Source organism: Acinonyx jubatus, chromosome C1 (assembly GCF_027475565.1).
Source record: "Acinonyx jubatus isolate Ajub_Pintada_27869175 chromosome C1, VMU_Ajub_asm_v1.0, whole genome shotgun sequence".
Taxonomy (NCBI): domain Eukaryota; kingdom Metazoa; phylum Chordata; class Mammalia; order Carnivora; family Felidae; genus Acinonyx; species Acinonyx jubatus.
The window spans coordinates 96,306,717-96,330,197 of NC_069381.1; the positions used below are offsets into that span (position 1 = coordinate 96,306,717).

Below are 23,481 nucleotides of genomic sequence, written 5' to 3' on the forward strand. Positions count from 1 at the left end.
TGGATCAGAAATAGCAATCAGGGGCACCTGGGCGACTCAGTCAGTGAAGCATCCAACTCTTGATTTCAGCTCAAGTCATGATCTCACAGCTCGTGGGGTCGAGCCCCCCATCAGGCTCTGTGCCAATGACTCAGAGCCTAGAGCCTGCTTCGGATTCTGTGTCTCCCCCTCTCTCTAACCCTCCCCTGATCACGCTCTGTCTCTCTCAAAAATAAATAAACGTTTACATTTTTTAAAAAAAGAAAAGAATCCTTAATTAAAGCTTCTTCAGAAGACAATCAGGGGGTCCATTGTTACAGTTACATGGTTCCTTTTTAGACCTGGTTCTGTGCAGATTCCTGTTATTCAACTTGAATTTCACTTTCCCTGCTATTCAGAGATTCTCTAGGCATCTCCTTTTAACTTACTGGCAAACATTGTATCTTCTCAAGTCCTCATCAGGCCACTATGCTTTCTTTTTCCTAAAGTTAGTATTTTTTGACAAGTGGCATACGAACACATTATCCTTATAAAAATAGTGGGACATTACAAGCTAAAGTGGCTTGTGACCATTTATATTTTCTGCTTATTCTGTGCTAGGCACTGTAGCAATAGTTTAGAAATAATAAATAAAACAGACAAAAATTCTTGGAGTACCTGGGTGGCTCAGTCAGTTAAGCATCCGACTCTTGATTTTGGCTCAGGTTGTGATCTCATGGTTCGTGGTTTGAGCCCTGCATCAGCTTCTGCACTGACAGTGTGGAGGCTCCTTGGGATTCTCTCTCTCCTTCTCTCTCTGCCTTTTCCCAGCTCATGTTTAAATTCTCCCTCTCAATAAACAAACAAACAAAAATTATTGCCTGCATGACACTTATATGCTAATAATGTAGGAAACAGACAAAAAAAAATGTTCATGATTGTTTTAAGAACTGTGAAGAAAGATAAAGCAGGGAAGGGGAAAAGGGGCTGGAGAGGTTATTTTGTGCAATATTTTATGGTTTTCAGTGTATAAGCCATTCGCCTCCCTGGATAAATTTATTCCTAGAAATCTTTTTCTTTTGGATAATGAAATTATCAAAAAAAAATATTTTCTTAATTTCCTTTTTGGATTGTTCATTGCTAGGATTTAGAAATAGAGCTGATTTTTGTGTTTTGGTCTTGTATCTTGCAAATTTACTGAATTTATTCGCTCTAGTAGTTTTTTGTGGATGCTTTAGGATTTTCTATATATAAGATCATGTCATCTGCAAATAGGGATAGTTTTACTTGTTCCTCTCTAACTTGGGTGCCTTTTATTTATTTTTCTTACCTAATTTCTCTGGCTAGAACGTCCAATACAAGGTTGGATAGAGCTGACAAAAAATTGGCATCCTTATCTTGTTCATGATCTTAAAGGATGGAAGCTGAAGGAGGGGGGGCTCCCAAGTGGGGAGTTTTCTAAATGGTGGGCGTGGCAGGCGGCCATTCTCACCTCCTGGTGGTTCTGCCTATGTAGGGGAAAAATTAACCCTTCCCAAAGAGAGGTCTGACCTTTGCCCTGGGAGGCATCCCTAAACCTTTGGAATGTTATACCTGATAAGAGTGTCTTGTTTGCCTGGGGGCCTTGGGCCAGGTCAGATAGTCCATGCTAACAGTGTGATTTGTGGTGGGAGTTTAGGACCATGCAGTAGCAGTTAAACCTCCAGAGGAGCTGGAGACTAAGGTCAGCCATGCAGGCATTCAATCACGTCTACATCTACATGACTGAGCCCCACTAAACATTCTGGACACAAAGGCTCGTGGGCTGTCCTAGTGGCAATGCCCCATGTGTATATATTGATGCTGTGGGAAGTAAGTGCTCTATACACAACTCCACTTTGAGAAGACACCGGATGCTGATCTGCACTTAAAACTCTTATGGATGTTGCCATATATTCCTCTTCCCTTTGGGTGATTTTAAAGCTTTTTTTTTTTTTTTTAAGTTTATTAGTTTATGTGTGCAGAGAGAGAAAGAGAATCCCAAGCAGGCTCTGCACTGCCAGCATGGAGCCTGATAAGGGGCTCAAACCCACAAACTGTGAGATCATGACCTGAGCCGAAACCAAGAGTTGGATGCTTAACCAACTGAGCCACCCAGGTGCCCCTTCCCTTGACTGACTTTAATGTGTATCCTTTTACTATAATACATCATAATTATGAATGTAACAGCTTTCAGTGAGTTTTGTGAGTCCTTCAATAAATTATCAAAACTGAGGGTGGTCTGGGGAGCCCCCAAGTTTGCAGCTGGTGTTAGACATGATTCCCAAAATTTGCATTGCTTTTGTGTAATCTTCACCCCTTGAGTGTGAGCTGGATTTATTGACTCGTTTATAACAAAATATGACAAAAGTGATGGGATGTCCCTTCTGAGATTAGTTCATAAAGTAGGCTGAAGCTTCCATCTTGGGTGCCCTCTCTCATGTTGCTGGCCCAGGAAGGAAGATGGCTGTCCTGGGCCAGCCCTGTGGAGAGGCCCACGTGGTAAGGGACCAACAACCACCTGAATGAGCTCGGAAGTCTATCTCACCTCAGGTGAGTCTTCAGATGAGACTGTAGCCCTGGCTGACAGTTTGAATGCAATCTCACAAGAGACTTTGAGCCAGAGGTACCCAGCTAAACCATGCCCTGATTCTTGACTCACAGAAACTGTGAGATAATATGTTTGTTTTTTTAAACCACTCTGTTTTGGAGTAACTTCTTATACAGTGGGCTACCATGAAAGGTGATCCGAGGAACCTGTGTATTTAGTATCCACAAATGTTTTTATCTGGAGGTCTTGTTTCTGGGGCCATTCAACTTCTTTGTAGAAGAATTTCCCAATCTCGCAGAATGCTTATGCCTGGCTGCCCGAGTTCAGGGGCCAAAGCTGGAAAAGAGACTGACCTTTCACCAGTTCCCTCCATTTTTAGCCCAAAGGCAAACCCCTGCCCTCAGGTGTGTCTGCTGTACTTAAATCTGGAGCCCTTCTCACATCATCTATCCCAAAAGTTTGTAGCCAGACTACACCCAGGTGGAGAAGGGGCCTGTTGGGTCTAACTACTCTCTATATGGTCTTGACCAGTTCTTGTTCTCAGCCTTTTAAAGTCACTAGTGCCATTCACATAAATCAATTCCAGAAAGGTTATGGATCTACCATGAAAGACAAAACTATAAAGCTTTTAGGAGATAATACAGAAGAAGATCTTCATGACCTCAGGATAGAGAATTATTTCTTAATCTAGTTTTTTTTTTTTTTTAACGTTTATTTATTTTTGAGACAGAGAGAGACAGAGCATGAACGGGGGAGGGTCAGAGAGAGGGAGACACAGAATCTGAAACAGGCTCCAGGCTCTGAGCTATCAGCACAGAGCCCAACACGGGGCTCGAACTCACAGACCGCGAAATCATGACCTGAGCTGAAGTTGGCCGCTTAACTGACTGAGCCACCCAGGCGGCCCTCTTAATCTAGTTTCAAAAAGTATCAATTATGAAGGAAAAAAAGTGATAAATTGGCCTACATTAAATATAAGAACTTTTATTCATCCAAAAACAAATTATCAAAATTATCAAAATTAGAAAGATATTTATAACTTATATAACTCACAAAGGGCTCATAGACTATATAAAGGTATCTTAAAAGTCTGTAAGTAAACAAAGGCAAGCCATTGGGAAAAACGGGCAAAAAATTCTGAATAGGAATTTCATAAATGAGGATGAGGGGTTTTAGAGTGATGGGGGTTCAGAGCCGACAGCCAAGAAAGAATTCTTGAGACATCTTTGGTGCAAAAAAGGTTCTTTTAGTAAAGCACAGGGACAGGACCCGTGAGCAGAAAGAGCTTGACTGGGGTTGTGAAGTTTATATACTATGGAATTGGGGGAGATAAAGTCAAGAGGAAGTTTCTTAAAGGTATTTCCATAGGCTAAAGAAGACTCATAGATTACTGGAGGCCTAGCTATTGTCAAGCTAAGGTTTTTCCCTCTGGCAAATCATTAGCATTAAGACAGTTCCTGGAGATTAGGCTATTGATAAGATTGCCCTTTTTTTCTTGTAATTTTATTAAGATATTTGTATACTGATGGAGACTCTTGTCCTCCAGGACTGTGATCTCTATCAGTTAACCATTGGTTAACCTTTCCTTTGTCCTTGGGCAACCAGGAGTGCCTGAGGAATGTCACATATATCCCACCTGGTGGGGAGGGGGTTGTGGGGTGGGAAAGTTGGTTTGTGGGGTGTCAGTTTACCATATGCTCCCTCATAAAACACATTTAACAAACATGAAGAACTGCTTAAGATTGTTGGTAATCAGTGAAATGCAAAGAAAATTCTAAGTGAGCTACCACAATGCATCCATTGGGGTACAATGCAAATATCCATCAGCAGAAGCATGGTAAATAAATTATTGTTATGTTCAGACAAGAGAATACTATCCTTCCAAGAAAATGCATAAAGATCCAAGTAACATAATGCATGAATCTTTTTTCTTTTAAGTAGGCTCCATGCCCAACATGGGGCTTGAACTCACAACCCTGAGATCGAGAGCTGCATGTGGGGCGCCTGGGTGGCTCTGTTGGTTAAGCGTCCGACTTCAGGTCAGGTCATGATCTCGTGGTCCATGAGTTCAAGCCCTGCATCACGTTCTGCTGTTTTGGATTCTGTGTCTCCCTCTCTCTCTGCCCCTCCCCCACTCATGCTCTGTCTCTGTCTCTCAAAAATGAATAAACATTAAAAAAAAATTTTTTTTTAAATAAAAAGAGTTGCATGCTCTGCCAACTGAGCCAGCCAGCCACCCCTATAATGGATGAATCTTGAAACAGATTTTTTAAAATGTGCATTTATTTATTTTTTAAATATTTATTTATTTTTGAGAGAGGGACAGAATGTGAGTGGGGGAGGGGCAGAGAGGGAGACAAAGAATCCAAAGCAGACTCCAGGCTCTGAGCTGTCCACTCAGAGCTTGACACAGGACTCAAACTCATGAACCATGAGATCATGACCTGAGCCAAAGTCGGACACCCAACTAACTGAGCCACCCAGGTGCCCCAAAACACATTTTTAAATAAACAAAGCAAGTTACAAAAAAATATAGTGTGAGTCTATTTATATAAAGTCTAAAATCAGGGGCACCTAAGTGGCTCAGTTGGTTGACCGTCTGATTCTGGATTTCAGCTCAGGTCATAATCTCAGGGTTCACGAGATCAAGCCCAAGTTGGGCTCCAGGCTCACAGGGCAGAGCCTGCCTGGGATTCTCTCTCTCCCTCTCTCTCTGCCCCTCCCTGAGCTCCTGCTCTCTCTCTCTCAAAAATTAAATACATTTTTTTAAAAAGCTTAAAATCAAGCAAAACCAGGAATATATATGTATATATATAAGACATATATAGTTATGTATATAAAGTATATAATTACCATAAAAGTAAGGCTAGTGGTTATCAAGAAGGAATGCTAGTAATGTTGCATTTCCTGACTTGGGTAGTGTTTAGTGAGTATGTGCCTCATAATGATTGGTTATTTTGTAATTCATACTTCAGGTATTTTTCTGTATATCTTTTATATTTAGTAATCAAGAAATTTAATTAGGGGCACCTGGGTGGCTCAGTTGGGTAAGCAACTGACTGTTGATTTCGGCTCAGGTCATGATCTCAGTTTGTGAAATATTGGCCTCCTCACTGACAGGATGTAGCCTGCTTGAGATTCTCTCCACCCCCGCTCCCCATCTCTGCCCCTACCTTGCTTATGCTCTCTTTCTCTTTCTCTCTCAAAATAAATTTTTAATTTAAAAAAAAGAATGAAACTTCATTCTTCAAAGTTTCATTCTCTTTTTTTTTTTTTTGTCTTCTCTATATTTTTTGCTGTTATTGTTACTGTAGTTCTGCTATCTAAAATACCCTGTTTTGGGCCTCCCAGCTGGCTCAGTCAATAAGACATGTGACTCTTGATCTCAGGGCCATGAGTTCAAGCCCCACATTGGGCATAGAGCTTACTCCTTCTGGCTTAAAACTGTCTGTAACCTTTATATGTGAAAGATAGTTTGGCCGAATAAAAAACACTGTATAATTGGAGAATGCTGGTGGACACCAAGTGATCAAGGTTAACATCACCAGTAAGAAACAAACACACCACATTGTACCTGTGATGTGATGCACTGAGCAGGGCTCCTTGTGGCATTCTTCCCACTAGTTCAGAACCTTAGTAATCATAAAAAACATCACAAAACTGTGGGATGATTATCCCAATTGCAGGAGTCTATGAAATAACTCATCAGTGTTCTTCAAAAGTGTCAAGGACACTTTGTAGTCACTAAATACTTTCTGTGTTCATTATTTTTTAACAGTTGTCAAGGATTTCACAGTATGGCTGTTCTGTAGTTTATTTAACCAGTTTTGCATTAACACACATTTTTGATATTGCCAGCTTTTCAATGTTACAAACAATACTTCCGTGAACATCATTGTACATGGATCATTGGGTTTTTGTGCAAATACATCTATAGAGTTCATTCTTGGATCAAAGTGTACATGCATTCAAAAAAATTTTTATATGTATTATCAAATTGCCTTCTCAGGGGTGTCTCAGTCGGTAAAGCATGTGACTCTTGATCTTGGGGTTGTGAGTTCGAGCCCGTGGTGGGTGTAGAGATTACCTTAAAAAAAAGATATTAAAAAAAATTGCCTTCTCAAACGGCTATCATAATTTATAGCACTTTTTTTCTCTATCCGTACCCTCAACATTCCAAAAGTTCCTTTTCTTTCATATTTTCTGCAACACTGAGCATTATTAATTATTTTTTTTAATTTTTAAACTGACTTTTAAGTGTTTATTCATTTAGTTTGAGACAGAGAGTGCGTGAGTGGACAGAGGGTCAGAGAGAAACGGGAGAGAGAATTTCAAACAGGCTCCACACTGCCAGTGCAGAGCCCAATGCCAGGGTTGAACCCACAAACCATGAGATCATACCCCAGCTGAAATCAGGAGTTGGATGCTTAACAAACTAAGCAACCCATATGCCAATAAAGTTTGTGTATTTATTTTGAGACAGAGAGAGGGAGGGAGTGCACGAGTGAGAGAGGGGCAGAGAGAGAAGGAGAGAGAATCCCAAGCAGACCCCATGCTGTCAGTGCAGAGCCTGACTTAGGGCTCAAATCCATAAACTGTGAGACCATGACCTGAGACAAAATCAAGAGTCAGACACTTAACCGACTGAATCACCCAGGCGCCCCTCCATTATTTTTATAGTGACCAATCTGACTGAATGAAAAGTGATGCATCGGAAAGAGGATTCTGGGAAGATGGCAGAGTACAAAACACCAGGAATCTGTCTCCCCACCTAGACTACAATTTTACTGGCAAAATATGTCTTGTGTAGCTATTTTGGAGCTCTAGGGTCCATTGCAAGGCTTGCAACTCCCAAGGGAAGTCTTGAACAGTAAATCGTGGCTAATTTTGGTCAATTTAAGCTCCTAGCTAAGCAGCAGCTACCTGTCCTCTACATCCCAGCCCCATGGCAGACAACTCTACATATGTTCCAGGAGCAGCTTGCATGTGCCTTGTGGGAGCCAGGGTGTGCAATAAAGACCATGTCCTCTAATAATGGGGGCATCTGTGCTCTGATCGATGGTTGCTACTTTTAATCATGAAAGTGCAGACACAGAGGTAGGCAGCCATTATTATACACCACCCCCCCACCCCCACCCCCACCATGGTTACACTCCTTTCCAGTTCTGGTTGAAGTGACTTCTAGAGGATTTAAAAGGCTGATGCCTTTACAAAAAATTTTTTTTAAGTTTTTAATTTATTTATTTTGAGAAAGAGAGAGGAAGAACATGAGCAGGGGAGGGGCAGAGAGAGGGAAAGGGAGAATCCCAAGCAGATACTATGCTGTCAGCATGGAGCCTGACACAGGCTCAAACTCATAAACCATGGGATCATGACCTGAGCCAAAGTCAAGAGTCATGTGCTTAACTGACTGAGCCACCGTGGCATCTCTGATGCCTTTTAAAAAATCTCTATTTTTCTTTTTTTTTTCTCTCTCTAAGACCAGGGAGAGAAACGAATTGGTGAACTTGAAGATAGGACAGTGGAAATTATCCCTTCCGAGGAACAGGGAAAGAAAAAAGAAAACTGATATTTGAGGACATTTAAGGATTAGGACGTTCCAAAGCAACAACACACATGAGGGAATTTATAAAGTCATTATGCATACCCAGGGTGGTTCAGAAATTAATACGTACCAGGCACTGTTCTGTGCACTTTATATCAGTTTGCATATTCTTTACAACAATCCTATCAGATAGTACGATTACTGTGCCCATTTTTCACATGGAAAACATAAATAATAAGTAAGCTTGCTTGAGGTCACATAGCCATAAGGGACAATCAAAATTTGCTCCTGGAAGTTTGTCTTAACCACAAAGCTCACTATCTGCCTCCCTCTGTATGCTATGGTAAGAAGTTTAGCTTTTCATTATAGGTAACAAAGAGCCAATGACAATTTGTAAAAAAATTGCTTAATGTTTATTTATTTTGAGACAGGCAGAAACAGAGGACCATTGGGGGAGGGGCAGAGAGAGAGGGAGACACAATGCGAAGCAGGCTCCAGGCTCCAAGCTGTCAGCACAGAGCCTGACGTGAGGCTCGAACCCACAGACCTCGAGATCATGACCTGAGCCGAAGTCAGATGCCTAACCAACTGAGCCACCCAGGCACCTGGAGCCAGTGAAGATTTTTAAAGAAAAATTTAAAGAAGATGTAGAACGGAGTGACATATTAGGTTAATTTTGGAGGGAAGATTACTCTCGTAGCAGCTTTGAGGGTGAAGTAGTAGGAAAAGAATGGCTACAAGGAGAAGAGGGAAGAGCCTGTTCCTGTTTTTCAGAGATGAGGAAGACCTGAACTCATGACAAGTGGCAGTGAATGCAGAGGAGATCGGGATTCAGGCAACATTTCCAAAGTACATGAGTACAATTGGGTGGTCTTTTGGATACAGGATTAGGGAGGTGTCGAGGACAAGTTAAGTACAAGAATCTTGCAGAACATCCAGTGGAGTTGTCCATGGACTACTGGGGGGAGAGTTCTAGCTAAAGATACAGATTAGTGAGTCGTTCAGTTTATTGGTGGTAATTGATGCCTATGGAAACGGATGGCTCAGGTAAAACAACCCAACAGAGCCTTAGGGAACACCAGCATGTAAGTAACAGGCGGGAGAGAAATAGCCCATAAAAATATAGATAAAAACTGGTAAAACAGGTAGGAAGATAATTAACATAGAAAATAGAAAGCAATAAATACCATTAAAAAAACATACAAACAAGGTAATGAGGGAGCTCAGAGGAGGATTACAGCTTAATCTTTCTGAGCCTCTGTTAAATCGTCTGTAAAATCAGGTTGGACTAAGTGGTCCCTGAAGTCTCTTCTGTCTCTAAACCTCTGAATCTATTCAGTGTCCAGTCACATGCCCACTAACACGGTAGATGGTATGAGAAGACACAAGGCACAACCCTTGCTGTGGAGGAGTTTTCAATCTACGGGATTGAAACACACCAAAAGCCGCTGGAGATAGAGATCATTTATAATTAAGGGGTGAATTTGTGGCATAGCCTGTGGGCTGAAAATCCAGTAAAGGAAAAGAGTACCATAGTATTTGTATGGAAGCTTACTGGATTTAGGTAGAGAAGAGAAGAGCCTGGGCAGAAATAAAGAAGTGAATTCACTGACCTCGATGAATTTGAAGATCTCAGTCGGGAACACATGGGAATTAGGGTTTTGGACAGGTAGGGTAAGGCAGGTTGTGGTGGTTCTTATACACCAGAGAATGGGGTTAGAATTGAATGGTGGCATGAGGGAGCTTCTTGGGCAGGGTTGTGACATATTTAAGATACAAGACGTAGGTAGTTTGAGCTCAGCTATTTTTACTACACCAAATGTCTGCTGCTATTACACTTCTTCCCATTGCCAATTCCAGACCACGCTGTGGTATGCTGCCCAGCGCACGCCCAGATAGGTCTGAAGCACTCTAGCTTCTTGGCGAGTAGACCCCTGACAACTCTCAGCTAAGTCCCTCTCTGGAACTTGCCCTTGGCTGAGGAGAGCCACCTTGTCCCAATGTCATGCCACCTCACCAGCTGCATCCCACATTCAATAGCTGGTTGACAGGGTTTAACAGAGGCCCACCTGACCCCCCACCCCCACCCCCGACCCAGTTGCAGAAAGACTCCATAGCATCCTCTCCGCTCCAGACCTCCCAGAAGGCAACTGAGGCTTTGGGGGCAACTGCATCACAGTTCAACTTCTCTTGCCTAATCCTTCTTCCTTCATTCCCCCAAAGGTGCCCATGCCAAGGACACTTCCTGATAAACACCCTGCATGCTAATTTCCATTTCAGATTTTTCTCCTGGGGAACCAAACTGCAAAACACACAATAATTACATTTTCACACAGCTTTTCATCTATACTGCTTACCAATTTAAGTGCAAAGAAATTTTGTAAGCCCAGATTTTGGTTTGAGCAGTTTTCCTCAACAACCTTGATGTTCGCAGTTTAGAACACCAGAGCTAATCTTTGACAAAGCAGGAAAGAATATCCAATGGAATAAAGACAGTCTCTTCAGCAAGAAGTGCTGGGAAAACTGGACAGTGACATGCAGAAGAATGAACCTGGACCGCTTTCTTACACCATGCACAAAAATAAACTCAAAATGGATGAAAGACCTAAATGTAAGACAGGAAGCCATCAAAATCGTCAAGGAGAAAGCAGGCAAAAACCTCTTTGATCTTGGCCACGGCAACCTCTTACTCAACATATCTCCGGAGGCAAGGGAAACAAAAGCGAAAATGAACTACCGGGACCTCATCAAAATAAAAAGCTTCTGCACAGCGAAGGAAACAATCAGCAAAACTAAAAAGCAACCAACAGAATGGGAGAAGATGTTGGCAAATGACATATCAGAGAAAGGGTTAGTGTCCAAAATCTATAAAGAACTTATCAAACTCAACACCCAAAAAACAAATAATCCAGTGAAGAAATGGGCAAAAGACATGAATAGACACTTCTCCAAAGAAGACAGCCGGGTGGTGAACACATGAAAAAATGCTCAACATCACTCATCATCAGGGAAATACAAATCAAAACCACAATGAGATACCACCTTACACCTGTCAGAATGGCTAACATTAACAACTCAGGCAACAACAGATGTTGGCAAGGATGCGGAGAAAGAGGATCTCTCTTACACTGCTGGTGAGAATGCAAACTGGTGCAGCCACTCTGGAAAACTGTATGGAGGTTCCTTAAAAAACTAAAAATACAACTACCCTAAGACCCAGCAATTGCACTACTAGGCATTTATCCACGGGATACGGATGTGCTATTTTGAAGGGACACATGCACCCCCATGTTTATAGCAGCACTATCAACAATAGCCAAAGTATGGAAAGAGCCCAGATGTCCATCGATGGATGAATGGATAAAGAAAATGTGGTATATATACACGATGGAGTATTACTCGGCAATCAAGAAGAATGAAATCTTGCCATTTGCACTACGTGGATGGAACTGGAGGGTATTATGCTAAGTGATATTAGTCAGTCAGAGAAAGACAAAAATCATATGACTTCACTCCTATGAGGACTTTAAGAGACAAAACAGATGAACCTAAGGGAAGGGAAACAAAAATAATATAAAAACAGGGAGGGGGACAAAACAGAAGAGACTCATAAATATGGAGAACAGTCTGAGGGTTACTGGAGGGAGTGTGGGAGGGGGGATGGGCTAAATGGGTAAGGGGCACTAAGGAATCTACTCCTGAAATCATTGCTGCACTATATGCTAACTAATTTGAATGTAAATCTAAAAAACATAAAAAATAAAACAATTAAAAAAAAAAAAAAAAAGAACACCGAGAGCCACCTTTTATACAACGTGCAATTGTAAGATCACATACCCCTTTGGCAGTATACCCCAGTTCGGTTTGTGAGGGGAGTATAGCCACAAACAGCTAAGCGCACATGATGAATACCGAACACAGTGAAGTGACGAGTTAGTGGTAACCATGTCTTGGCAGGATATACTCTTGGCTAATGGAGCACATCGCTGGGCGCCTTGTACAGTAATACACCTGGAGGTCACAGGTGTCATGCAGAGGTGGTCAGTCCGAGGCTGGAAATTTTACAAAGTGTTGTTTCAGGTCACAAAGGAACTGTGACCCCATTTGAGTTTTTTCTTTTTTACAGATTTTGCACCTAGCACCACATTAAAAAAAAAAAAAAAATATATATATATATATATACACACACACACCAACCATTATACTATCAGATGCCTCTCAGCTAAGCACATTATTCTCCTTTAGTTTTTAAGAACCAGGAGCAAAGTTCGGAAATTTGAAAGTTGCAATAAAAACGGGCAACAAGATATTGTCATTCAAAGATTGGTGGTAAAGTGGTTAGCAATGTTAGAATGGTTGCCTTGAAGCGTCCGTAGCATCCGATTGCCCGTGCAAAATATCTTGCTAAGACAGTGATCGGTCTGGCAGCTTTTGAGGGAAGGAACTGCTGTGGAAAAGGGATTGGAGAGACTGAGCATCTATATTGCTGATGGCCTACGTCACTTTTTTGTCGTTACGATGCCTTGTTTTTCAAACGTCCCTTCCTTTACAAGATGAATAGATGTAGTTTAGAAACAAGTAACATTCACTGCCCAGGAAAACTGTCAAGTTTTTAACCCTGAAGTATGTAGACTTACACTGCACTCTTTATAACACATACAAATTCTGCAACGGGAAACATGTATTGAAAATGCAGCGCCTGCAATTGACATATTGCCAAAGAATAAATTATATCCTGTGCTATCATTGTGTATTCAGCAATAATGAATACTAGGAGGAAATAGCAAAGTAGTAATTATACCAATTACAATTGATTAGTTGGTATTAACATAAAAAGATACACTCATTTTATTATTCTCTCTTATGTCACAAGAAGGCTGTGATGTATTAAGATATCTGGTTCCTCTCTAAATTTCCTTTCTTTTAAATGTTTCTTTTTTTTTTTTAAGTTTATTTATTTTGAGAGAGAGAGGGGTGGGGCAGAGAGACAGAGGGAGAGAGAGAATCCCAAGCAGGCTCTGAACCGCCAGATCATGACAGAATGATCCTGACCTGAGCCGAAATCAAGAGTCCGGCACTTAACTGCCTGAACCACACAGGCGTCCGTTTTTGTTTTTTTTTTAAGTTTATTTATTTATTTTGAGAGAGAGAGAAAAAAATAAAACATATGAGTGGGGAAGGGGCAGGGGAGAAAATAGAGTAAGAATCCCAAGCAAGCTCCACACCAGCAGTGTGGACCCCTATGCAGAGATTGAACACACGAACTGTGAGATCATGATCTGAGCCAAAGTCAAACACTTAACTGACTGAGCTACTCAGGTGCCCCTAAAATTTCTTTTTTTTTTTTTTTTAAGATTTTAATTTAATTTAATTTAATTTAATTTAATTTAATTTAATTGTTTTAAGTTTATTTATTCATTTTGAGAAGAGAGCAAGCCGGGTAGGGGCAGAGAAAGAGAGAGAGGGAGAGAGAGAGAATCCCAAGTAGGTTCTGCAGAGTCAGCACAGAGCCTGATGTGCGGCTCAAAGTCACAAAACTGTGAGATCATGACCTGAGCCGAAATCAAGAGTTGGACGCTTAACCAACCGACTGAGCCACCCAGGCACCCCAAAAAGATTTTATTTTTAAGTAATCTCCACACATAACAGGGGGCTTGAACTTACAACCCCAAGATCAAGAGTCATGTGCTCTACTGACTGAGCCAGCCAGGCACCCTTAAATTTCTTTTTATAATTGATTAAATTCAGGGAATTTAGAAGCATACTGGGAATTTGTATTGTTACCCATGATGAAAATTTCTTTAGTGGGGCTAAATCGATTAAGCGTCTGACTTTGGCTCAGGTCACGATCTCATAGTGCATGAGTTGGAGCCCCGGTTGGGCTCTGTGCTGACAGCTCAGAGCCTGGAGCCTGCTTCAGATTCTGTCTCCCTCTCTTTCTGCCCCTCCCCTGCTCATGCTCTCTCTCTCTCTTTCAAAAATAAATAAATAAATATAAAAAAAGAAAATGTCCTTAGTTATACTACAATTTTCATTGTTTTATGCTACTATGATTTCTAATTTTCTAATCTGTTTTTCCTGTGCTATTGTAATACTAGCACTTCATTTTTTTGCATTTTTTATAAAACAAAATAATGCAAAAGGACTAATTAATGGGGTACATGAATATCTACTATTGTTTATTTTTTGTTAGAAATGGTGGCGAAGTAATTGCTACTTTATATACAGTAGGACTCTGTTTCTTTGCAGGTCTCCAGGGTGAATTTGACAGTTTAGCAGGCTAAGTTGATCATCTTTTATTTTTCTGGTGGGTTGGGCACCCTTTATAGTTTGAACAATGAAAGCAAAATCTATGTGAGATTAAATTTAACCTCTGGGAAAAAACAGAAGAATTCTTCCATATGTGAAACATCAGAGTAAATTAACTATCTCCATTTTCTCATGTCATGGAATGGAGAGCAGACAGGTCATATGAATTGCTGCACGAGCAATTCATTTGACTTTTTAATGACCTTGTACCCGCTATGGTCAAACAAGAATACTACAAGAAATAGGCAGTTTCTTTTTTAAAAGGAGGAGAGAATAACACAATGTGGACTGAAGGGGAGACCTTCAAACTTAGTGAAAAGCACAAGACATAAAATAAGGCAGGGGACATGGAAGGGTGGCAAAGCAGGTGTCCTCAGGGCCATTTTTAGTGAGCAGTTCAAATTTAATTACAATTGTCAGCAAAAGCCTAACATACACGGTCATTAACAAAATTCAGTTTAACAAAGCTACTTTCTAAGCTGTACACACATCTTATTGAAAGGATTTGATTGTATAGTAGGGGAAGGGAACACTGATGAAAGGTAAAGCTGAACTTTTAACTGTCCTAATTATGTAACCTTAAACTCATACCCAAATTACTTGACCAAAAACTTTCAAGATTCGGAGAGAAAATTATCTTAGGGTTTTAACACCTCCCCTTCTCCTACTATATTTAAAACATTTCTTTTCACTTACTGAAATATAATGGAACATTAGAGTACTTCCCATTTCATTTCTAAGCTTTGCATAATGAGATTATGTATTCACGTGAACAAAATTTCGTTACAGAAAGATGTTAATAACTATTTTAAAGGCATTTCTAGGGGCACCTGGCTGGCTTAGTCGGTGGAGCGTGTGACTCTTGATCTCGGCGTTGTGAGTTCAAGCCCCACATTGGGTGTAGAGATTACTTTGAAAAAAAAAAAAAATCTTAAAAAAAAAAAGGCATTTTTATTTGTAGCAAATTGTATATGAACTAATATTACTAGTGTACTTCTTTTTATTCTCTTCAGTTGGTTTGACCTTCTCTTGTAATTAATACTTTTATGATGGTACAAAATCAGATTTGGGAAACCAAAGTTTAACAGAAGGTAAGTCATAATGTTGCAGTTGATATTAATGGTGTCTAATGTAGAGTAAAATCTCATTTTAGTGAATATGAATTGCTATGTTGTATCCAAATCTCATTAAAATGGCAATTTACTGCTACTGAGCGTAGACAATTTAATCACGTAAGTAAAATACAAAGCATATTGTTCACATCACTATCAGCACAGCGTTCCCCTTTTTCCTTGTCTATGTGCCACCCTTTCTTCTAATGTTAGCTTGACAGTAATTCATGGTGTGATGTTAGATAAGTCCTCACTATCCAGGTGTAAGATTCCTGGCTGGTGAACGTGGAAATTAAGGGCATGACTCACAAGTTGCATACATCACTTCAGGCCCTATCTCACTGAACACAACCTAGTCACATGGGGTATGCACATGATTGGATGGGAAACTAGGAAATTAGTTTTTAGCTGAGCAGCCATGTGCCCAGCTAAAACTTCTATTATTATAGAAGGGGATAACATATGTTAGAGGGACAAGTGGTGGCCCTGCTACAATAAGTCACTGAGAGAGTATGCTCTGAGTTTACCCTCCTTCCTTCTCAAAAGACATGTAAGAATCCAACCAAGTAAGGGCACCTCAGTGGCTCAGTGAACATCTGACTCTTGATGTCGGCTCATGTCATGATCTCAAGGTCGTGAGATTAAGCCCCACATGCGGCTCCATACTGGGGCTTCGAGCCTGCCTAAGGTTCTCTCTCTCTTCCTCTGCCCCTCCCCCATGCGTGCTCGCTCGCTCTCTCTCTCTCTCTCACAAAACAAAAAAAAACTACCCAAGTAAGATAGACATTATAGGGAGAATCTTGAATCTGTATAACGTATTTAAAAAGACACTTATCGGGCGCCTGGTTGACTCAGTTAAGTGTCCAACTCTTGAGTTTAGCTCAGGTCATGATCTCACATTCCTGCCAAGTGTGCAGTACTAGCCTGCATCCTAGCCTTGCCAGAAACCCCAACAATGCTAAGCCCTCTGTTTCCCAGGATTCACTTACAACCTTGTTCCCTAATTTCCCCAGAATAGACTTTTTGTAGCTGTCAGCGAAGCCATAACCAGAACAAGACCCAGAGATTGTTTAGTTTATTTTCTCTCAGGGGCCTTCAACCAATGGCTGAAATATTGCCTTCTGCTATAGACTGAATATCTGTGTCCCCTCTCCCGTCTGCAAATTCGTATGTTGAAATCTAATACCCAGTATGATGGTATTCGGATGTAGGAGCCTTTGGGAGGTGATTAGGTCCTGGGGGGTAGAACAGGAACAGGATTAGTGCCCTTGTGAAAGAGACCCCAGAGAGTTTCCCCCATCTTCTGCCATATGATGACACATTGAGAAGACGGGCTGTCTGTGAACCAGGAAGTAGGCTCTCAGTAGATACCAAATCTGCTGATGTCTTGGATTTCCCAGTCTTTTCTGGCTTATTCTCTCCATTTAAAGAGGAGCTTCCTCTGTACAACAGGAGCTAAAGCCAAGGCAACTCCAGACTTCCCACTTCTCCACCTTCCCTCCTGTAAGAACCCTTGGGATTATGTTGGGCCACCCAGATTAATCCAGGATAATTTCCCCATCTCATGAACCTTAATTAAATTACATCTGCATAATTCCTTTTGCCAAGGAAAGTTAACACATTTATAGGTTCCAGGGATTTTGATCCGAACATGTGAGGGCCATTATTCAGCCTACTATAAAGATCTAGTATAAAGAAATATGAAAGGTAATTAATATAAATACTGAGAAGCAAGCACCACCTAGCTCTGTACAGAGAAGGTGTCTAGAAGACAGCTGTTTTGGGGCACCCGCGTGGCTCAGTCGATTAAGTGTCCGACTTCGGCTCAGGTCATGATCTCACAGTTCGTGGGTCTGAGCCCCACATCGGGCTCTGTACTGACAGCTCAGAGCCTGGAGCCTGTTTCAGTTTCTGTGTCTCCCTCTCTCTCTGCCCCTGCCCCCCTCTGTCTGTCAAAAATAAAACAAACATTAAAAACAATTTTTTTAGAAGACAGCCGTCTTCTCACTGTGTCAGATGGCAGAAGAGGGAAGGAACTCTCTGGGGTCTTTTTTACAAGGGCACTAATCAGAAGAGTACATCCACCAGCAGCTCCTTCAGAAAGGATACTCAGGTAGTAGGTGTTTTTGAGATCTCACTTGACTGAAAGTCTTTATTCTATCCTCAACTTAACTAATAATTTGACTAGGTATAGAATTATAGGTTAGAAAATTTTCTTAAGAATTCTAAAGGCACTGCTCCTTTCGTTCTAGCTTCCAGAGTTGATGCTGAGAAGCCTGAAGATGTTTTGATTCTAGATTTTTTTTCAAGGTTGTTTGTGTATTCTCTTTCATCAGTAAGTGTCCTCATATCCTTTGTTATCATAAACATTTAAGAATGGCCCACGCCATTCTTAATGGGCTCCTGGGTGGCTGGTTAAGTGTCCTACTCCGGCTCAGGTCATGATCTCATGGTTTGTGAGTTCGAGCCGTGGACTCTGTGGTGACAGCTCGGAGCCTGGAGCCTGCTTTGGATTCTGTGTCTCCTTCTCTCTCTGCCCCTCCCCCACTTATGCTCTGTCTCTCTTGATCAAAAATAAATAAATGTAAAAAAAAAAAATTAAAAAAAAAAAAAAAGAATGGCTCACTGGCATCATCTTGAGGATGCCTGAGATCACACTCAGATACTTGCCAGGGCCCTCCTGGGTTCATGGCAAAGAGCTCAAAAACAAATGCACCACCATCCCCATCTTTGGTCCGGAGGACACCACAAATGTTGTTCTAGTGAGCATTATTGATTCTCGATTCTTGATATGCTTCTCCAAGATCTTCCAGAATCTTTTTTGTCCATGGTGTTCTGACACTTCATAAATAACATGCTTGGAAGTTTGTTTATTCTTATCTGTTGTTCTGGGACCTTGAAATCTGGAAACTCATATCATTCAGTTCTGGAAAATTCTGAATTATTTTTCTGATGATTTCCTCCTTCCGTTTTTTTTGTTTTTGTTTTAATCTCAAAAATATTTGGATATTGATCTTCCCAATTAGTCTTCTTATTTTTTCCCTCTATTTTCTATTTTTGCATTTTTGGCTACACTTTCTGGGAGAGTTTGTCAACTTTTACATTCCTAACAGATCTATTGAATTTTAATTTCTGCTACCATGCTTTTTAATTCCTAGGAGCTGTTTTGTTCTCTAGGTGTTCCTTAACAAAACAGTATCTTTTTTTTTTTTTTTAATCTTCTTACTTCTCTGAGGATATATTTTTCTTTTTTTTTTTTTAATTTTTTTTTCAACGTTTTTTATTTATTTTTGGGACAGAGCGAGACAGAGCATGAACGGGGGAGGGGCAGAGAGAGAGGGAGACACAGAATCGGAAACAGGCTCCAGGCTCCGAGCCATCAGCCCAGAGCCCGACACGGGGCTCGAACCCACGGACCGTGAGATTGTGATCTGGCTGAAGTCAGACGCTTAACCGACTGCGCCACCCAGGCGCCCCTCTTCTTCTTTTTTTTTTTTTTTTTTTTTTTTTTACGTTTATTTATTTTTGAGACAGAGAGAGACAGCATGAATGGGGGAGGGTCAGAGAGAGAGGGAGACACAGAATCTGAAACAGGCTCCAGGCTCTGAGCAGTCAGCACAGAGCCCGACGCAGGGCTCGAACTCACCGACTGCGAGATCATGACCTGAGCCGAAGTCGGACGCTTAACCGACTGAGCCACCCAGGTGCCCCTTCTTTTTTTTTCTAATAAACCCTATCCCCAACGTGGGGCTGGAACTCATAACCCCACGATCAAGAGTCATGTGTTTTACTGACTAAGCCAGCCAGGCACCCCATTTGAGGATATAGTTCTTAAAAATCAAAAGGTTTTATTTTTCTTTCTCCATCTGTTAATTTCCCCACAAGGTTTTCTGTTTTTGTTCCTTGTCTTTCTTGATAAAGAAGTTTCCTAGCTATCTATCTGGTAATCCTTGATTGTTTTTTATTCAAGAGTGGGGAAGTAAAACACAGATTAGAAGCTATGTGTGTGAGGGGTACCTTGGTGGCTCAGTCGGTTGAGCGTCCAGCTCTTGATTTTGGCTCAGGTCATGATCCCAGGGTCGTGGAACTGAGTTCTGTGTCAGGCTCTGCGCTGAGCATTGATCCTGCTTGAGATTCTCTACCTCTCTCTCTCTCTCCCCCCTCTGCCCTCCCCCACTCATGTTCTAATTTTAAAAGCTCTATGTGTTGGAGTGGGAGGGGTGTTGAGCATCACTGCTAAGTGACTTGTCTGGGTCATTTTTTTAATTTTTTTTAACCTTTATTTATTTTTTTGAGACAGAGAGAGAGACGGGGGAGGGTCAGAGAGAGAGGGAGACACAGAGTCCGAAACAGGCTCCAGGCTCTGAGCTGTCAGCACAGAGCCCGACATGGGGCTTGAACTCACAGACCCTGAGATCATGACCTGAGCCGAAGTCGGATGCTCAACTGACTGAGCCACCCAGGCACCCCGTTGGCTGGGTCATGTGTTAAAAAACTGTCAATTTCAACAACTTCAGGGTTTTTTTCTCTTGGGCTAGTCAGGTTCTCCAAATACTTTCTATTTCGTGCTGAGAGAGGGCCGAGAGCAGGGGATGGCGTGACGGGTAACAGCCTTGTGTATCCACTGACATAATGCCTGTTTTCAACTGAACTGTGGCTCTTTCTTGTAACATAACCTCTTTCATTCTCCTAGGGCTGCTGTGAGAACATACCACACACCGAGTGTCTTAAAACAACAGAACTTACTGTCTTACAGTTCTGGGGCCTAGAAGTTTGAAGTCAAGGTGTCAGCAAGGCCATGCTCTTTCCGAAGGCTCTAGGAAGAATACATCCTCCCAGTTTCTGGTGGTTGCCAGCGAGCCCTGGTATTCCTGGGCTTGTAGACTCATCACTGTAATCTGTCTTTACGTGGTGTTGCTCTCTTGGTCTGTCTTCACAATTCCTTCCGTGTGTGTGTGTGTGTGTGTGTGTGTCTTCCCCTCTTCTCAGGACAGCACCAGAATGGACTTAGGGCCCATCCTCTCTGTGGGTACCTACTTTGCTCTGCCCCATCTAATGACTTTAGGACTGAAGTTGGAAAGGGAGTGGGAGGGATATTAAAGCATGTCTAAGTTTAGAAAAACCAAATATGTCTTACAAATTCAACATTATTCCCAACGGAGATGGAATCTAATTCCTCTCCCTTGAATACGGCCTGGCTTTACTGCCTTGCTTCGAACAAACACAACAGGTAAGAAGTAACAGTGTGACTTCTGGGGCCAAGTCACAGAAGGTAATACATCTTATGCTGGACTCTCTGACATATGCCTTTGGAGGAGCTGTCACGTAAGAAGTCTGGCTACCCTGAAGCCTCCATGCGAGAGAAACCACATAGACAGAGAGAGAGGTGCCCAAGGATTCCTGAAAGTCCCAGTCAGCTGTCAGTTGTTTGATTCTTCCCAGCCCATGTGTCAGATACAAGTGAATCTATTGAGAAAACACTAGTCCCGGACACCATCTGACCACAACTGTAAGAAAATCCTTAAGTACTTTCTACCTAAGCCCAGTAAATCCCCAGAACTGTGAAAGATATCATAAATGCTTGTCTGGGGTGGCAGTAATACTGGATTTGAATGAACAGCAGAAAGGAAGAGGGGTAGGAGGAGTAAAGGAATAAAAAAAAAAAGTGTAGAAGCAGACTCCACACTGACAGCAGTGAGCCCGATGTGGGGCTTGAATTCATGAACCATGAGATCATGACCTGAGCCAAAGTCAGACGCTCAACTGACTGAGCCACCCAGGCGCTCCTAAAAAAAAAAAAAAAAAAAATATATATATATATATATATTTTTTTTTTTTCTTTATTTATTTATTCATTCTGAAAGAGAGAGAACATGAGCAGGGGAGGGATGGAAAGAGAGGGAGAGAATCCCAAGCAGTCTCTACACTGACAGTGAGTAGCCTGATGCAGGGCTCAAACTCATGAACCTCTGAGATCATGACCTGAGCAGAGATCAAGAGTTGGATGCTTAACCAACTAAGCCATCCAGGCACCCCCACTAAAATAAATTTTTTAAAGATTTTAAGTTATCTCTGCACCCAACATGGGACTTGAACTCACAACCCTAAGATCGAGTGTTGCACATTCTACCAACTGAGCCAGCCAGGTACCTCTGTGATTAAAATATTTAAGACAATTTACAAACATGTCTGTGAAATTGATGGGAACTGAAAGCTGTCTTTCATATGGGCTAGGAAGCTCCATTTCTCTTAAAGTTGATAAAGGGTTAACTATCTCACACTTTTCTCTGCTCATTATTTTCCCTTGTAGGATGACAACCAAAGAGATCTCAATCTGCATTGTATACTGTTTGACAAACACTCTAAAAATCAAGTGTTTTGTTGCATGTAGTGTTACGATCTTCAGGAAAAAATACCTGGTTATTTTATCTTGAAGGCTTAAGTTAGGATGGTTAAGCCTTAGGAAGGCTTAAGTTAGGATAAAAAAAATCCAATTCAAACTGACTTGTAAAACAGTAAGTTCACTGGCTCACGTTGGCCTAGTGGTGGGGCTAGTGACCTCGCTCAGTTTATCCAATGTCCTGCAGACTTGTTTTCTCTTAGCTTTGTCGGAGGCATCCTCAAACTCTGTGTAGTTATTTATGAATGAGAGGAATCTCAATTAATGGGACAAACTTTATGAGCATGATCAATCTAGAGAAAGAGAACTATCAATCTTAATTTACAGATTTGTCATTGAGCTGCTTTCTGTGGAGTAATGCACTCTGAACCTGGCACACCAAACTCACCTTGGCCAAGGAAACACGCAAGCTCTGTAAGCTGGTCACTATACTAGACTGGGATTTACTAGCAAAATAGTGAAAAAGGGAATACCACTGGACAGAGGAGTGTGGTGAGGGACCGGGATTACCTAAAGTCTAGTCTCTCAGGCAGGGAACAGCGAAAGATACAATTTCTTGGGGCTGAGAAGGTGAAGCAAATTGGATTAGGCATTAGTGGAATGAATTTTCCAGTGGAGCAAGAATATAATTTAAAAAAAAAAAAAAAAAGATGGAAATATTTGGTGTCACAAGTCACTTCAAGTTATGACCTTAAACCAGTAACCCTCTGCTCCCAAGATGTATTCTCTCTCCACCATTAAGAAAAACCGGAGAAACACTGGGGCACCTGGCTGGCTGCACCGACTCGTGCAGCATGCGACTCAATCTCAAGGTCATGAGTTGAAGCCCCACATTGGGTGTGGAGCCTACTTAAGAAACAAAAAGGGGGGAGTGCCTGGGTGGCTCAGTCAGTTAAGCATCCCACTTTTGATCAGGGCTCTTAGGTCATGATCTCAGTTTGTGAGATCGAGCCCTGCATTAAGGCTTTAGTGAGCACAGTGTGGAGCCTGCTTGGGGTTCTCTCTCTGCCCCTCTCCCTTGCACGCTTGTGTGCTCTCAAAATAAATTAAAAAACCCAAAAACTTGAGAAACATTGTTTTAAAACTCCCAACTTACCGCCTCCTCCAATAATGGGTTTTGCTGCTGTTTACCTTTTATTTCAGAATCACAATAAACTCAACGCTGCATTACAGCTCGACGTGGGATAAGGAGACCCTGGAACCCAAAGAACAGCGGTGAGATTACAGGAGGCTGCAAGCAGATGTGCCGCAAAGATTTTCTACTGAATCAGGAAGTCATCTTTTATACTCGTCAATTCCTTACAAGTGGAGGGTTAGAACACAACTCTGGAGCTACACTACTGGATCAAACACCTGGATGACTTTCTAGCTATAGAACTTCGACAAGTTTCTTCAGCACCCACTATAAGTCTGTGTACGAGAATGGCAGTACCTACTTCCTAGGGTTTCTGTGAGGATCAAATGATTTTTGTATTCACGTCAGTTCACCTACCTCGAGTGCTTAGAACAGGGGTCCAAGCTTCATGAAATTGTTACCTCTGATGATGATAACGACGGACGACACAGATGGACACTGTATTTCAGAAGT

The 23,481-nt window shown here is 41.6% G+C and overlaps 1 long non-coding RNA gene across 1 annotated transcript in view; it reads left to right on the plus strand.

The window, feature by feature from the left end:
* The window catches only part of LOC113599178 (uncharacterized), a 45,255-nt gene extending 21,874 nt beyond the window's left edge, over positions 1–23,381 (plus strand). The window contains exons 2-3 of the long non-coding RNA XR_008295166.1: positions 15,395–15,472; positions 23,037–23,381. This is a non-coding gene — a long non-coding RNA (uncharacterized LOC113599178). The remainder of the gene's footprint in view (positions 1–15,394; positions 15,473–23,036) is intronic.
* Positions 23,382–23,481: the final 100 nt, after the last annotated feature.